Here is a 15751-nt window from a genome sequence, read left to right on the forward strand (position 1 = left end):
CTCCCTCCCGCCTTCTCCCGAAGGAAGTGACTTCATCCCCCAGTCGGAAGACGGGTTCTGGCAGTCGGGCAGGAAGGGTGCAGCAAGAATGAGTGTGCGTGGGGAACCTTGGGGAGATTCCGGTGGGGAACCTTGGGGAGAGGAAGGCTGATCGACCGGCCGATTGGAACGGCAACACGAGATCGACTGGCGTTGCCTTCCCGATCGACCGGTCGATCGCGATCGACGTGTTGGGCACCCCTGCCTTATTGGGTCAGACCAATGGTCCATCCAGTCCAGTATCCCGTCTTCATGGAGGCCAATCCAAATCATAAATGCCGGACAAAAACCCAAATAGTAGCAGCTTTCCATGCCAGCAATCCAGGGCAAACAGTGGCTTCCCCCCATATTTGTCTCAATGTCAGACTATGGACTTTTTTCCTAGGAAATTGTCCATACCTTTTTTTAAATTAGCTACATTAACCACTCTTACCACATCCTCTGGCAATGCGTTCCTGAGCTTAACTATCCTCTAGTGAAAAAATATTTCCTCCTATTAGGTTTAAAAATATTACTCTGTAACTTCTTAGTGTCCCCTAGTGTTTGTAAATCTTGATGCAGTAAAAAAAATCAATCCACTTGTACCCGTTCTACACCACTCAGGATTTTGTAGACTTCAATCATATCTCCCCTCAGCCATCTCTTTTCCAAGATGAAAAGCCCTAACCTCTTTAGTCTTTCCTCATACGCAGTGGCTTAGTAAGGGGGTACGGACCGTCCTGGATGCCAAGTCAGTGGGAGCACTGGCACCTCTCTGCCCTGCCACACCATGCCACCCTCGCACCATCCCTCCCCCTCACCCCATACTTCCGTGTTATCTTCGCTAGCATGCGTAACTTCTGCCTGTTGTTTGCACCAGTTTGGTTCCCCTCTGAATAACTTCTGGGTCACAGGGCCAGGAAGTGATGTCAGAGGGAATCCAACTCTGGCACGAGGAGCATACTTGCAGAAGCCACTCATGCTGGCGAAGATTAAGAGGTACGGGGGAAGGGAGAGTGCAAGTGTGAAACGAGGGGCGGGAAAGAGCGGGGGATGCAGGAATGGGGCATGGAGAGGAGGGTGCAGGGGAGCATCACTGCAACGGATGCCTCCTACCCTTGCTGTGCCACTGCTCATATGAGAGGAGTTCCATCCCCTTTATCATCTTGGTCACTCTTCTTTGAACCTTTCTATGCCGCTACAGTCAAACCTCAGTTTGCGAGTAACATGGTTTGCGAGTGTTTTGCAAGATGAGCAAAACACTCCAGCAAATTTTAACTCGCAAAACTAGCGTCTTGATAAACGAGCACATATGCACGTGTCATGTATAAGCGTGTGCATTGATGTGCCGTGCTTATCGACGTGCGTGACTATATGTAACACGTGCATACATGGTCGTTTATCGGGATGGCACTCATAGCAAGTATAGCACCCCACACTTCAAACGAGCGCAGTTTATGGGAAAAAAATATAGGTTTCTACCGGCACCCCACACATATTACTGGTACATCCTATGAACACATCCTAAAAGCGTGTCTCATCCTGTGAATCTTACTTGCACGTTTTGTGTGCGCATCATACATGCAGGAGCAGCAGCACCAGGGAGCCACCCAGGCTGCGGCTCTTCTACTTTTCCTCCTCCTCTGGCAGCTCAGCGTCTTTCTCCTTTTTATTTTATAAATTACAGTACACTATTATTAAAGTTTTGGGCTGTGGAACAAATTGTCTGGGTTTCCATTATTTTCTATGGGGAAATTCGCTTTGAAATACGAGTGCTTTGGATTATGACCATGCTTCTGGAACGAATTATGCTCGCAAACCAAGGTACCACTTTATATGTTTTTTGAGATAAGGAGACCAGAACTGAACGCAATACTCAAGGTGAGGTTGCACCATTGAGAGATACAGACATTATAACATTCTTAGTCCAGTTTACTAGCCCTTTTCTAATAATTCCTAGCATCTTGTTTGCTTTTTTTGGTGACTGCCGCACATTATGTGGAAGGTTTCAGTGTACTGTCTATGATGACACCTAGATCTTTTTCTTGAGTGCTAACCACCAAGATGGACCCCTAGCATCCAGTATCTATGATTTGGATTATTCCTCCCAAAGTGCATCACTTTGCATTTGTCCACATTAAATTTAATCTCCAATTTGGATGTCCAGTCTTTCAATTTCCTAAGATCTTCCTGCAGTTTTTCACAGTCCATATGCATTTTAACAACTTTGAACAGTTTAGTGTCAACTTTGAATTTTGGGAAGGACTTTTACAGTTAAGTGCTTGCTTTTATTGTGTTCTTCCTGAATGTTTTGTATTTGGGTTTTGGTCTTTTGTACACCATTATGGTCTGTTTGGGACATGTGTATAAATAAACATTTTGTATTGTATGAAGCATTTGTTTGATAAACTGGAAGGGTTTTCAGTGGCAATTGTTTGGGCCACTCTTTGGGCTACTCCAAGCACAAGTTGGGCTACTTTTTGTCATGAGTTTGGCTGGAAAATTTTTTGCCACCTGGCAACCCTGTCTGGAAGAGACATAACAGAATTACCAACAGGCAGTCCAGCAGCCAGAGATGTGGTGGAACAAAAATGTATATGGCTGTCTTGTCTGTATATGTTTTTTCAGCAGCACACAGCACACAGATCAGGCATAGTTGTTGTGTATTCTTTGATACCACCATTCTATGGGACCCCTGAAGAGGACGTGTTGATCAAAACATGGACTATGTAGGATCCCATATTTTGTAAAAAGTGGTCTATTTGTATGCAACAATCTGTTTGTTTGTTTAAATAAACTCTGCCTGTATCTTGTACATTTGTCTGCAGTCCCTTTCTTTGTCCTTGGTTTATCCGCAGATTTGTTGGATTTTCTTTTTTATCCTTGTTCTCTACGAAATGCCATTTTTTAGGAGGGGGAATCTAATTTTTTCAGAACCCCATGGTCCAATCAGGCCCAGTCGTTAACCCCTTATGTAATAATGACTTTGCAATAGAGAATGACATGGGGACAAATTTTTCCCCGTCCCCACCCCTTTCCTGCATGCAGTGGCATACCAAGGGGTGACGGGGGGGGGGGGGGGCGGTCCGCCCCAGGTCCAGCTTTAGGGGGGGTGTACAGCTGGCCAGGTCCCTTTACCTTCATGGTGCTTCCCCCCTCCCCCGCCCGACCGACCGACAACAGGCCTGGTCCGACAATCCTCCCTGCCCTGTGGCCGCGAGTCTAAATTACCTTCTTACAGCAGCTGGAGTATTGAAGCAGCCAGAACTTTGATTTATAAGGAAGGAATAAGCTAAATATTGCAGTACTAAGGCTTGTATGGATGCTGCGGGGACAGTGACGGGGCAGTGAAGGGGACGATGCAGTGATGGGGACAGATTTTTTCCCTGTGCCATTCTCTAGTGCCCACGTCAAAAGCTTCCCTCTGATTCAGCTTCCTGTTTCCGCTTTTGACTGAGCACCACGTTGCCGATCTGAAGTTCTGTTGATGCCAGGGGTAGAAGGAGGCCCATTGCCGATCTTAAGTGTCATCGCGGTGGGGGGGGGGGTTGCAGATCTTGTTGCCAAAATCGGAAAGGTGAGGAAGAGAGAAAGATGGGCCTGTGGTGGATGGAGAGATTGAGAGAAGGGGGCAGATGATGGAAGTGGGGAGAAAGGGAAGAGAGAAGAGGGCAGATGATGAAAGTAGGGAGAAGGGGCAGATGATGGAAGTGGGGAGAGAGAAGAGGGCAGATGATAGGGGAAAAGGATTGAGTTAGGGAAATACTGGAGGGGGTGAGGGAAAGAGGTGGCGAGCTGTAGGTAGACAGTAAAAAATCTAGATGGATGCAGAAAATAAATTGAAAAGGAAAATGAGGGAAGAAAGGGATTGCAGAAGAGAGGTGTGGGAGAGGGAAGGAGAGGAGAGAGATGCCAGACCAATGGGGGTGAAAGGAGAGATGGAAGGGGGAGGCATACAGGTTCTGGAAGGGGCATAGGAGAGAAGATGAGGGGCAGAGAGACGGCAGACAGTGGATGGAAGGAAGAGAGTAACAAGAAGATGAGGAAAGCAGAAACCAGAGAAGACAAAAGTAGAACAACATTTTTTTAATTTATTTATTGCTTAGGAGACATGTGTCATTGTTTCTGTGGTGTTGCATTTTATGCAGAGTCCAGCTTCTTGCTGGTTCAATTTAATCTTTGTCTATGTATTTCTATTTTATCCCCCCTTTTACAAACTGTGGAGCGTTTTTTAACGCCAGACATGGTGGTAGCAGCTCTGATGCAGAATTCTATGAGCGTCAGAGCTGTTACCACCGTGGCTAAAATCCACACTACAGTTTTGTAAAAGGGAGAGGGGTTAGTTTGTGATGACATTCCATACTAGGCGAAGGTGTTTTCTGTGTTGTGTGTTCGAAAGACATGGTTTTCTGTTAGGATTGACGGTGTAGGATTGATCTGTACTAGTCTGGCTTGTTTAGTTTTACGAGTGTATTGATGTACTGCTCACTGCAGTATGTAAGATGCTGCCTTTTCCTAGGTACTCATGTGACTTGGCTTGTTACTAAAAATCATGTTTTTCATACAGATGGGGTGGGGGGTGTCAAAAAATGATGGGCCCCGGGTGTCACATATGCTAGGTACGCCACTGCCTGCATCCTCCATCCTCATCTGCACAAGCCTCAAACATTTTAAAAATCATAAGTGTTTGAGGCTTGTGTGGTTAAGACAGAGCTTACAGAAATGGGGCAAGGACAGGGACAGTGACAAAACTCGGGGACGACGACGACGGGGAAATTGAGTTCCTTCGGGGACACCGTGTCATCCTCTACTTGGCAACCTCTGTCCAGTTGGAAAAAATAACACCATTTGGCCTCTAATGTCTCTCCTTCCACAGCAATATGTATCCCCTCCCAACCAAGATTCGCATAGCTTCTCTCCTTAGCCTGAGAAGTCACGTCTCACAATACTCCACAATTCGAGAACGCCGTAGGGGAGGCTATGTGTATGTCCCCTCGACTTTATTTTTGAGAACTACAAATCCCATAATGCTCTGGCGACTAAGCTGCACACTAATATTGCTGGCTGGAGAAGTAAATATGTTCTACTATTTTGCAGTCATTAGCCACGAGATAACATTTACCAGAATCCTTCTCCACCAGTGCAAGTCTCCCGCGCGCGCTCTCTCGAATCAAGAAAATAGCCGCAACAAAGGGACGCCATACTGCGTCTATTCTGTCACCGTAGAAACAGACTGGGCTAAACTAAAATAACCCTTTTCTCCCCACTTATTCACTCGTAACTAAAAAGTAGGAGCGTAAGTGATGAATGACTTCATTTAGAGTATACAAGTTTTTTTAAGAGTTATGAGACGTCCAAAATAATATAAAAAAAAATAACTGGCAAATCTCTCCCCCTAGTTACAGGGTAATGGAACAGCCCGCAACAAGGCTGCGTTGGGGTAAATGACGCTGTAGCTATGGTGAGGAAGACTGTACCATTACGAGTATCGCACTAGGATGAGGCATCTCCCCAAATGCTCCCTACATTTCCACTGACGAATTCAAAGGATAATTTGAGAAATGAAAACACAACTTATGGCAACATATCTGTGTGCTTCACATGTTATTTCCCTTTACAACGCGATGGTATCAAATGGATAACTTTCCCCCACAGCTCATGCAACCTTTTGCATACAAGTGGTAGCACCTGCAGTGTAAACTGAGTATCTGCGCATGTGCTATAGGAATTCACTTTCCGAGGCGAGGGAAAAGCGGTTGCTGTGGGATCTTAGGAGGTGAGCAGTTTGCTGGACCAGTCCAGGCGGGACCGGATGGGTGGCAGGCTGTGCGCAGGCATAATACCGATCATATGCCGTGATTCTGTTTGACCTGGCTACCTTTCTCTCTACAAGGTAGTCTGGGAGTTGTAGTTTCCTGTTCTTGTCGCTTGCGGAGAGCAGGGAGGTACAGAGCTGGCCCAATTGTTAGATAAAAGTTAAGTTAGGCAATGCATCGTAGGGTCCAACTGTTTTAGTTTTTCAGAATTATTGGGGGTGCTAAATCCATTGGAATTTATCACTAGGACACAACCAATGAGTTTGCTCTGAAGCACCCACAGAGCCAGCTCGTATGATTCCCAGCAAAAATTTGCTCTCCTGAACACAGCAAAGGAGTTTGCTCGATGGTAGGAGTGCTTACAAGTGCAGCTGTAGAACTTGCACCTATGTAAAATACATATTAAACTAAACCTTGGGTTTATATACCGTACCATCTCCACGAATGCGGAGCTCGGCACGGTTTACAGGAAGAAAGATGAGAGAGGAACTACAGTGGAGAGATTAAAGAGTTAGGTGTAATTCCAAAAATTGAATCTTTGGCCTGCCTGACGGAGAAAAGAGGAGGGACATAAACTTTCTTGCATGAAGAAGGAAGCTCATGCATCTCAGCCTGATTCAGTGCAGGCTTTTCACCGTCTACAGAGGATTTGGCTTGTTTGGGAGCGGTGCAGCTTTTCGACGTCTGCACTGTTAAATCCTGAAACACTATATGGAAGTTGCAGTACCTGCGATTGAAGAGTCGGGTCTGGTGTAATGGAATTAGCCCTAGGCAAACCCTCAGCCTTGTTGAAGCCTTTACATTCCACCTCAAGATATCGATAAACTTTACAGTCATGATGAACATGCTATCATCAACCATCCTAACAAGATCATTAGAATTAAAAACACAACAACAATCCCTCTCCCCACATAATTTCAGTTCATGCTTTTTTATATAAAAACTGTGTTTCCTATATAAGGGCATTTTTCAAAAGCCATTTACTTTGGTAGATGGGCAATTTGAAAATGGCCCACTCTCCTTGTGAATTTAAGTGGCTCTCGGGACTTATTGTTTTTGCTTTGAGTGCAACTTCTCTTTATTGCCACTATAGGTGACCACCTAGTTTGTCTAATGCAGTGTCTCAAACTTTTGAGCTGAGGCACAGAAAGGTAGTGGCCACGGCTTGAGGCACCCAGAAGTGCGCGGACATCACCGTGATGACATCGTCACGCTGACATCCACACATGCGCAGAGGCCCTCCAGACAGGCCCTGAAATGCCAGTAGGGCATGCTGGCAGGAAAGTCTAACAAATATCAACTGAGTACCCCCAACCACAGACCAACCACAGACCTACCAAACTCTACCCTAGACCCACCTAAGTTCTTCAAGTTCAAGTTTATTAAAATTTTTGATTAATCGCTTAATCTTACTTCAAAGCGATGAACATACATAAAAAGAAACAATTAAATTACACCCCCTTTACTAATTGTAATGTAATTTTTTCCCATTTATTTTTCATATACACACAGCAGTACCCCTTCTCCCTTCCCTGCTCCCCATGACCAGCAGTACCCCTTCTCCCTTCCCTATCCAGCAATACCTCTCCTGTCACTGCTAGCGGCAGTTCACTGTGTGCTTTTAACTTTGGCACACAGCTGCCATTAACAGTAGTTTAGCCCGGTTTCATCAGGCAGCCTCGGGGCCTTTGCTAGGCCAGCCTGCTTCGATGATGTGATGCGGGCCAGCATAGCAAAGGCCCCGAGGCTGCCTGATGAAACCGGGATAAACTACTGCTAGTGGCAGCTGTGTGCCGAAAGTTAAAAGCACACAGAGCTGCCGCTGCTGGTCCGGGGGCATGGAGACGAGGAAGGCAGGAGTCCCAGCAGATATGCGCAACGTGACGGTAGAAGTCAGCTGACACAGGTGCCAGAGCCTCTCTTCCTGCCCTGTGAGCCGCAGCACACTTAAAATCTCAAAAGGCACACTAGTATGCACACAGTTTGTGATACACTGGTCTAATGTTTAAGTTGGACCTGCAAAGATTATTGCAGGAGTGACCCCAAAGCCATTGTGTGAGTTGAAGGCTGTTTCTTCTAGGTGCCAGGGATACTGTAGATTTTTATGTGTATCTTGTAAAATCTTTTGTATTTTTATTTTGAAGGGTGGATTTGTTGCAACCCAGGTCACTAGTGATGCAGACGCAACAGGAGAAGAGGGACTGAATTAGGAAGCTCCAGGCTTGCTCCCTCCCCTTCTTTTCCCCTGCAGAGTGCCTGGAAGGAAGGGGCTAGAAAAGAACACTCCTACTGCTCTGAAGTCTGGATGGAAAGGTAGAGAAAGAGTTCCCAGAGGAGACAGTCAGAAAGAAGAGGTCCAATTGTCTTTTTTTTTTTCTTTTTGTCTGTGCAGATAAATCTATCTGCTTTCACCGAGAAAAAGTATTACTTTTTTAAAATTGAATTTTCAATTGTTACACACAATCCAAAAAAAGGAAAACCAATTAAGGAAAAATGGTTAGCAATACAAAATAGCAATTAAAAAAAAAAAATTAAGTGCTAACCGATTTAGCGCTCGCTAAATGCTAAGATGTCCATAGGAATATAATGGATGTCTTAGCATTTAGCGCACCTTAATAAAAGGACCCCTAAGTTTTACTTTTATTACACAGCTCAAACTTGGGGAACCTGACTTAGGGCTCCTTTTACAAAGCCACAATAGAGGTTTCTATTGCAGGCTGACGAGGTAAATGCTCCATCACTCATAAGAATTCCTATGTAGAAATCTCTACCACAGTTTTGTAAAAGCCAGTGTTTATTAGGATGAGTGAGGGGTGTGGAAGTGTCAGCTTCAACAAGAGGGATGTGATTTTAGAAGGGTTAATATGGATTGGGTTGGATTTAATTAATTTAATATATCAAGTTTCAAGTTTATTAGGATTTTATATACCACCTATCAAGGTTATCTAAGCGGTTTTTACAATCAGGTACTCAAGCATTTTCCCTATCTGTCCCGGTGGGCTCACAATCTATTTAACGTACCTGGGGCTATGGAGGATTAAGTGACTTGCCCAGGGTCACAAGGAGCAGCGCGGGGTTTGAACCCACAACCCCAGGGTGCTGAGGCTGTAGATCCAACCACTGTGCCACACACTCCCTTTACAAAAGTGTTAGGTAGTGTACAATAAACATAATTTGTAACAATTTCCAAGCAAGTCAAAGATAACAATACAGACATTGATTAAAAAGCCCTCAGAACAAGCTGACCAATAAGCCTCTAATTATTGAGCATAATAATGCTGAAATAGAATATTGGCCTCAGACGCGTCCCTAGTTTGTGTAAGTTTGTGTGTTGGACCATATCAGATGGGCTTTAATCTAGCCCTACCTGTGCACACACAGGAAACAAATAGTGTTGTTAACTGTGGCTGCTGTGTCAATCCATAATGGACAAAAGGTGGCATAATTGGCCATTTGCCAATGCTGTGCATTGGCTATCTCCCTGTAGAGTTCCTAAGCCTCCATCTAAGAAGTGATGCCATCAGCTACCACCACCATGCATTCTTCTTCCATAACTTCTATCCCCCTTCTAGCTTTGTTCACTCCTTCAGTAAACTTTTAGCACTTCAAGGTGCAAGAAGCAGTGAGCAGGTGCTGGGAAGTTTGGAGACTGGAGAGAGTGCTTGCTAGAGTCGGGGAAAACGCAGTGGGATCCAGAGGTAAATGACAGCAGTAGATGTGGAAAGTAAAGCACTGATGGTTGCACTTTTGCAGGGTTGAAAGATGTATTTATCATAGACAGGGGGCTAAAGATATTTATTTGGTTGCCTAAAGCCCAACTGCGAATTAATTGGGCACTGCATACAGTTGTGTTTTTTTGGATTTGTTTGGTTTATTTTTTTTTTTTTAAGTTGCTGCTTGTGTATATATACTTGTAACATGCGCAGGTTTATGTTTAAATATTTTTTATTAAATTTTCAACAAAGTGCAAGAAACATTATACAGATAGGTACAGCAAATTCTCTTACATGTGCACAAACCATTCCCCACCCATCCCTTTTCCACCCCCCACCTCCCCCCCCCAGGCATATAAAGAATAGAGTCCAGTAGTATTGCAGGTAGCCCATGATCATCTTCACAAGTTAAGTAATCTGCTTCGAGCATGGGGAGTAAGGTCCATCCAGAAATGTTCCCAAGTCTGACAGAAACGTCGACCCGGACCGCGGTCCAGATCTCCAACCTGTTTCCTTTCCAAAGAGGCATGTACAATCATCAAGGATCTCCATTAATTATAAGAAGGTGGGTCCTGTGACAACCAGTTAGTCAATTTAGCTTTCTTGCCCAGAAGCAACACTTGTGTCACAAAGGCTGTCATCCCTTTAGGTTTTGGCGTTACTATGTTATAATATCCGAATAGTGCTCTTGGCGTAGGAAACCATCGCCTGCCCCAGATAGAACATGCGCAGGTTTAAAGCAGGTATATTCTTATGGCTGGACATCAAAATTTTATATGTGTGTTTCATGTTTTGTAAGAAAAATAATGAATACTTCAAACATTTCTCCATTAGCATGTCCATTTGCTCCAAAGCATACAACTGTCAGCTCACTGCTTCTCTGGGAGAAGTGACTGAGGAGGGAATTGTGCTTACTTCACTTGTTTTCAAAACTGGTCTCTTTCTTTAGTGCCGGCAGCAGATAAATCCAATGACCAGTGGGATAGCACATACCTACCAGCAAGTGGAGATAGAGCCCTAGTTTTCAGGAGTATATCTGGATGGAACTCACTCTTGCCAAATATTATGCTCTATCTCCAGCAGGTTGGATGGCTGCTATCATTCTGGTTCCTGGTTTCAGCTCCTGAGGACGGAAGACTGTTTGCTCCTGTTGCTGCGGCTTCAGTAGAGCCCCGACTGAGCCAACTTTAGGGACAACACCTGGGCCCACCCAGGTCCCTACCCCACGCACCCTGCCAGCAGAGAGAGAAGGCTGCGGTGGTCAGAAATTTCTTTCCCATTTAAAAAAAAAAAAAAGAGTCTGACCCCAGGTGCCGTTACAGTGCGCTGCAGCACAAGCACATAAGCATTGCCTCTGCCGAGTCAGACCATAGGTCCATCATGCCCAGCAGTCCGCTCCCGCGGCGGCCCCCCAGGTCAATGACCTGTAGTGATCTATTACTCTACTACTCTATTACTTTACAGCCTTTTGTACTGTATAGTAACCCTCTAGTTGTACCCCTGAATGCCCTTTTCCTTCAGAAACTCGTCCAATCCCCTTTTGAACCCCAAAGTCGTACTCTGCTCTACCACCTCCTCTGGAAGTGCATTCCAGGTGTCCACCACCCTCTGTGTGAAGAAGAACTTCCTAGCATTTGTTCTGAACCTATCTCCCTTCAATTTTTTTGAGTGCCCTCTAGTTTTTGTTGCCCCCGCCAGTCTGAAGAATCTGGCCCTCTCTACCTTCACTATACCCTTCATGATCTTATAAGTTTCTATCATATCCCCTCTAAGTCTCCGCTTTTCCAGGGAAAAGAGCCCCAGCTTCTCCAGCCTCTCAGCATATGAGAGGTTTTCCATGCCCTTTATCATTTTTGTTGCTCTCCTCTGGACCCTCTCGAGAATCGCCATATCCTTCTTAAGGTACAGCGACCAGTATTGAACGCAGTACTCCAGATGCGGTCACACCATCGCCCTATACAGCGGGAGGATAACTTCCTTGGTTCTTCTCCCTGTGCCTTCCAGTAAGAGCAGGAGCACGTGAATATGTGAAATTTTTTGTTACTTTGCTGGGTTATTGGCCGGAGGGGGCGCAGATGGCAGTAGAGGTAGTGAAACGGTGTTCCTGCTGTGGGAAGCGGAGAACGCTGGCAAGGGTTTGCGTGGCTGGTTGTTCGGGAGATACGGGAGCTGGCTTGTTGGTGTTGGAGGGCACATTGTTTTCCCGCATGTCTGAAAAAGCTGTTGAGCTTAAAGCTCTGCTGTAGGAGTGAGCCGCTTTGGCAATGGAAGTTCGCCCAGGCAAGTTGAACGGTGGGGGGGGGGGAGGGATGGTGCATGTAGAACCGAGTTTTGAAGGCATGCAGTCTGGTTCCTTGCCTTTCTCCCCGGAGTTTGTCCTATTGCTTCACAAGGCGTTATGGTTGCAAAAGCAAACTCTGGTAAAGAGGGAGGAGGGGTAGGGGACGGCATGGTCCCAGCTCAGCAGGTCCGACCTCAGTTTGGTGACGGGGAGGATCAGCAGAGGGCCAAGTGGCACAGGGTGGTGTTGGAGGCAGAGGAAGTGCAGGATTCAGCCCTAATCTAGCTCTCACTATGTTTGGGGCCACTGGTGATTCTAGCAGGCTATAGGCAGAGATGGAGGAGTTGGGGGGGGCTGAAGGGGAGGATCCCTTTACTCTGAGGCTGTTCCATAGAGAGGAACTGATGGCATTTATTTCCAAAGCCTTGGAGTGCCTTCTATTTCTCAATCAGACCCAGAGGTGTTGGCAATGCCTAATCCCCTTATGGCAGGCACTAGGAAGCCTCCCAAAACATTTCCAGTGCATGAGGCCATGCAGAAGCTGATTTCTGCAGAATGGGTTGCACCGGAGTCTGGTCTTAGGGTAGCTAAGGCTATGAAACAGCTGTATCTGGAAGCACAGGAAGAATTAGTGAAGTTTGGGCTGCCAAAGGTAGATGCACTGGTGGCGGCAGTGGCTAAGAAGACCACATTGCCAGTAGAAAGGGGAGTGGCTCTAAAAGATCCCCAGGATAAGAGATTAGAATCTACCTTGAAGGCGTCCTTTGGGGTGGCAGCCCTGACTCTACAGGCGGCCGTGTGCAGTTCTTATGCGGCGCAAGCTTGTCTTCAGTAGGTTCAGCAGATCACAGACGGTCTGATGGAGTCAGAGGACTCTTTACCCCGGGAGTTTCCAGAGGTAAAGTCAGGGCTGGCATACCTGGCGGATGCTTTATATGATATGGTCCGGGCTTAAGCAAAGCAAATGGCTCTTTCTGTGGTCTCCAGGAGGCATTTGTGGCTGCGACACTGGGCAGCAGATATCACCTCCAAATCACGATTGGTGAGGTTTCCCTTTAGAGGCCAGCTTTTGTTTGGTGAAGACCTGGATAAGCTAGTGAAGGATTTTGACAATGCTAAGTCTCAGAGGTTGCAGGAGGACAAACCTAGAGAGTCAGGTTGGTCATTTAGATCACGCTTTCGAGATGCCAAGAGGTATAGGCCAGGTAAGTGGCTTACAAAGCCTCGTTTAATGCGTCATACAGTTCCAGGTCTAAGTATTCTCAGAGATGGTCCTTTCATCCTGTCAAATCTACTTCTGCCCAGCCAGCACGTCCCCCAGTCTTCTTCTCCAACCCAATGATGAGGTATTGGCTCCTTCTGTTAGTCGTATTGGGGGGCGACTGTCCTCATTCCTGGCGGAATGGGCCAAAATAGCATCAGATCAATGGGTCCTCGACATTATTCCCGAAGGTTACAAGTTAGAGTTTTTCTGTCCCGTCGTAGATTCTTTCTTGAAGTCCTGGTGTTCAGGGGACAAAATAGAGGCAGTGTAAAGCTTGCTCCAAGGGTTGTTGGAGCTGGGGGCAGTGGTCCCAGTGCCTCAGAAACAAAGGGGCCAGGGTCGCTATTCCATTTATTTTGTGGTTCCCAAGAAAGGAGGGACAGTCAGACCCGTGCAGACCTCAAGAGAGTAAATCACTTTCTCAATATCAGACATTTCCGAATGGGGACAAGTCAGTTATTTCAGCCGTACAACCAGGGGAATTTCTCACGGCATTGGACCTCAAGGAAGCTAGACACCAACACATTCCCATTTTAGCCTCCACAACACTGGTTTCTTCGCTTTGCGATTCTAGGGCAACATTTTCAGTTTTGGGCACTGCCCTTCGGCTTGGTCACAGCACCTTGCACGTTTTCGAAGGTGATGGTTGTAGTGGCGGCGTTCCTTCGCAGGGAAGGCATTCAGATTCACCCTTATTTGGAAGACTGGTTGATTTGGGCTTCATCCCATCAGGAGAGCTTAAGGGTTACGGAGAGAGTGATTTCAGTACTGCAGTCCCTAGGATGAGTGATATTTTTTCCAAAGAGTTCCTTGGTTCCCTCTCAGGTGTTGGAATATCTGGGCGTCCTCTTCGATACGGCCCAGGGCACTCTTTCTGCCACGAGTCAGGGGCGAGAAGTTGCAGGCACAGATCCGTCTTCTATTGCAGATTCCCCAGTCAAGAGTTTGGGATTATGTTCAGATCCTGGGTTCCATGGTTGCAACTCTGGAGGTGGTTCCTTGGGCTCAGTGCCATATGAGGCCATTACAGCAGTCCCTCCTGTCCAAGTGGTCTCTGGTATTTCAGGATTACCAGAGAAGGTTAGGCTGGAGCCCTTCAGCCTCACGCACTATGCATTGGTGGCTACAAGAGGAACACCTGTTCAAAGGCATGCTGCTGGCAACTCCAGACTGGATGCTAGTAACGGCGGATGTCAGCCTGACCGGATGGGGGGCTCGATATCTCCAGTTCTCAGCACAGGGCAGTTGGAGCCTGGAGAAGGCTCAGTGGTCTATCAGTCTTCTAGAACTAAGGGCGATCAGGTTAGCTCTGAAAGAGTTTCAGGACAAGCCAACCAGGGTCCTCTCAGACAGTGTCATGGCAGTGGCCTATATCAATAGACAGGGGGCATGAGGAGCCGGCTGTTGGCATGAGATGCGAGAGTTCTTCTGCTGTGGGCAAAGGCGTTTCTTCCACTTCTGTCAGCGGCGCGTATTACAGGAAAAGACAACATTCAGGCAGCCTTCCTCAGCAGGAATCAGGTGGTTCCCGGGGAATGGGAGCTGTTGCGACAGGTGTTTCAGCTCATTGTTTGCAAGTGGGGGCTCCTGGAGATAGATCTTATAGCCTCGGCTCATAACTCCAAGGTCCCATGGTTCTTCAGCAGGTGCAGGGAACGGAGCTCGGAGGGGGTGGATGCGTTGGTTCTTCCATGGCCTCCACAAAGTCTCCTCCCTGGGTTTTAGATTGGATTGCGCACTTCCCGGGCTTAGTGGTGTTTATAGCCCCAGACTGGCCGCGCTGTCCGTGGTATGTGGATCTAATGAAGCTGTCACAGGACCATCCACTTCAGTTCCCGGTGACCCCGGACTTACTCACACAAGGACCAGTGCAGATGGAAGATCCCTCCCGCTTTGGGCTTATGGCCTGGCTATTGAAAGGTCGAGGCTAAGGAGGAAGGGGTATTCAGCGCAGGTTATTGCTACTCTTCTACAAGCCAAGAAAAGGTCTACATCTACGGCCTATGCTAGGGTCTGGCGAGTGTTTGATTCTTGGTGTAGTAGGTTAAGGATTTCACCCTTTCAGGCTTCCTTATATCATATTCTCTTTTTTTTTTTTTTTTTTTTTTGCAAGAAGGGGTTTCCAAAGGGTTAGCATGCAATTCCCTTCGAGTTCAGGTGGCGGCTATCGCCTGTTACAGGGGTAAGGTGTCAAATACTTCTTTATGGTCTCAACCAGATGTGGTGAGGTTCCTTAAGGGGGTAAACCGTATTAGGCCGCCACTGCAGAAACCATGTCCAGATTGGAGTTTGAAGGTGGTTCTTGGGGGGTTGATAGGGGTTCGTTTCAAACCTTTGAGTAGCGCGACAATCAAGGATGTAACCTTGAAGGTGATTTTTCTGGTGGCTATGGTTTCAGTGAGGCGTGTGTCAGAGTTGCAGGCTCTGTCTTGCAGAGATCTGTTCTTAGTTTTTTGGAATCGGGGGTCTCAATTTGGACGGTTCCTTTGTTTCTGCCTAAGGTGGTTTTGCCTTTTCACGTCAATCAGGCTCTCTTCCTTCCACATTTAGGGAGGAGGAGTGGGGGTCACGGTTTCCGTCATTACATTTGCTAGATGTACTTAGAGTCCTCTTGCACTATCTTCAGGTTACTAATGACTTTCGGAAGTCAGATCATCTC

General features: G+C 46.6%; 2 protein-coding genes across 8 annotated transcripts in view; one reads left to right on the plus strand and one right to left on the minus strand.

Moving 5' to 3' along the window:
- The window catches only part of FAM227A (family with sequence similarity 227 member A), a 317179-nt gene extending 311940 nt beyond the window's left edge, over nt 1–5239 (minus strand). For all 3 annotated transcript variants that reach the window (XM_033929448.1, XM_033929447.1, XM_033929446.1), the window contains exon 1: nt 5141–5239. The gene's annotated coding sequence lies outside the window, so the exon portion shown is untranslated. The remainder of the gene's footprint in view (nt 1–5140) is intronic.
- A 419-nt stretch (nt 5240–5658) lies between these two features.
- The window catches only part of CBY1 (chibby family member 1, beta catenin antagonist), a 31930-nt gene continuing 21837 nt past the window's right edge, over nt 5659–15751 (plus strand). Inside the window, exons 1-2 of one of the 5 annotated variants that reach the window (XR_004537954.1) lie at nt 5679–5794; nt 7979–8147. The gene's annotated coding sequence lies outside the window, so the exon portion shown is untranslated. Of the gene's footprint in view, nt 5912–7978; nt 8189–15751 lie in introns of all 5 variants that reach the window. The other 4 variants (XM_033929452.1, XM_033929451.1, XM_033929454.1 and 1 more) reach the window with 4 other exon arrangements.

Source organism: Geotrypetes seraphini, chromosome 2, assembly GCF_902459505.1.
Source record: "Geotrypetes seraphini chromosome 2, aGeoSer1.1, whole genome shotgun sequence".
Classification (NCBI taxonomy): domain Eukaryota; kingdom Metazoa; phylum Chordata; class Amphibia; order Gymnophiona; family Dermophiidae; genus Geotrypetes; species Geotrypetes seraphini.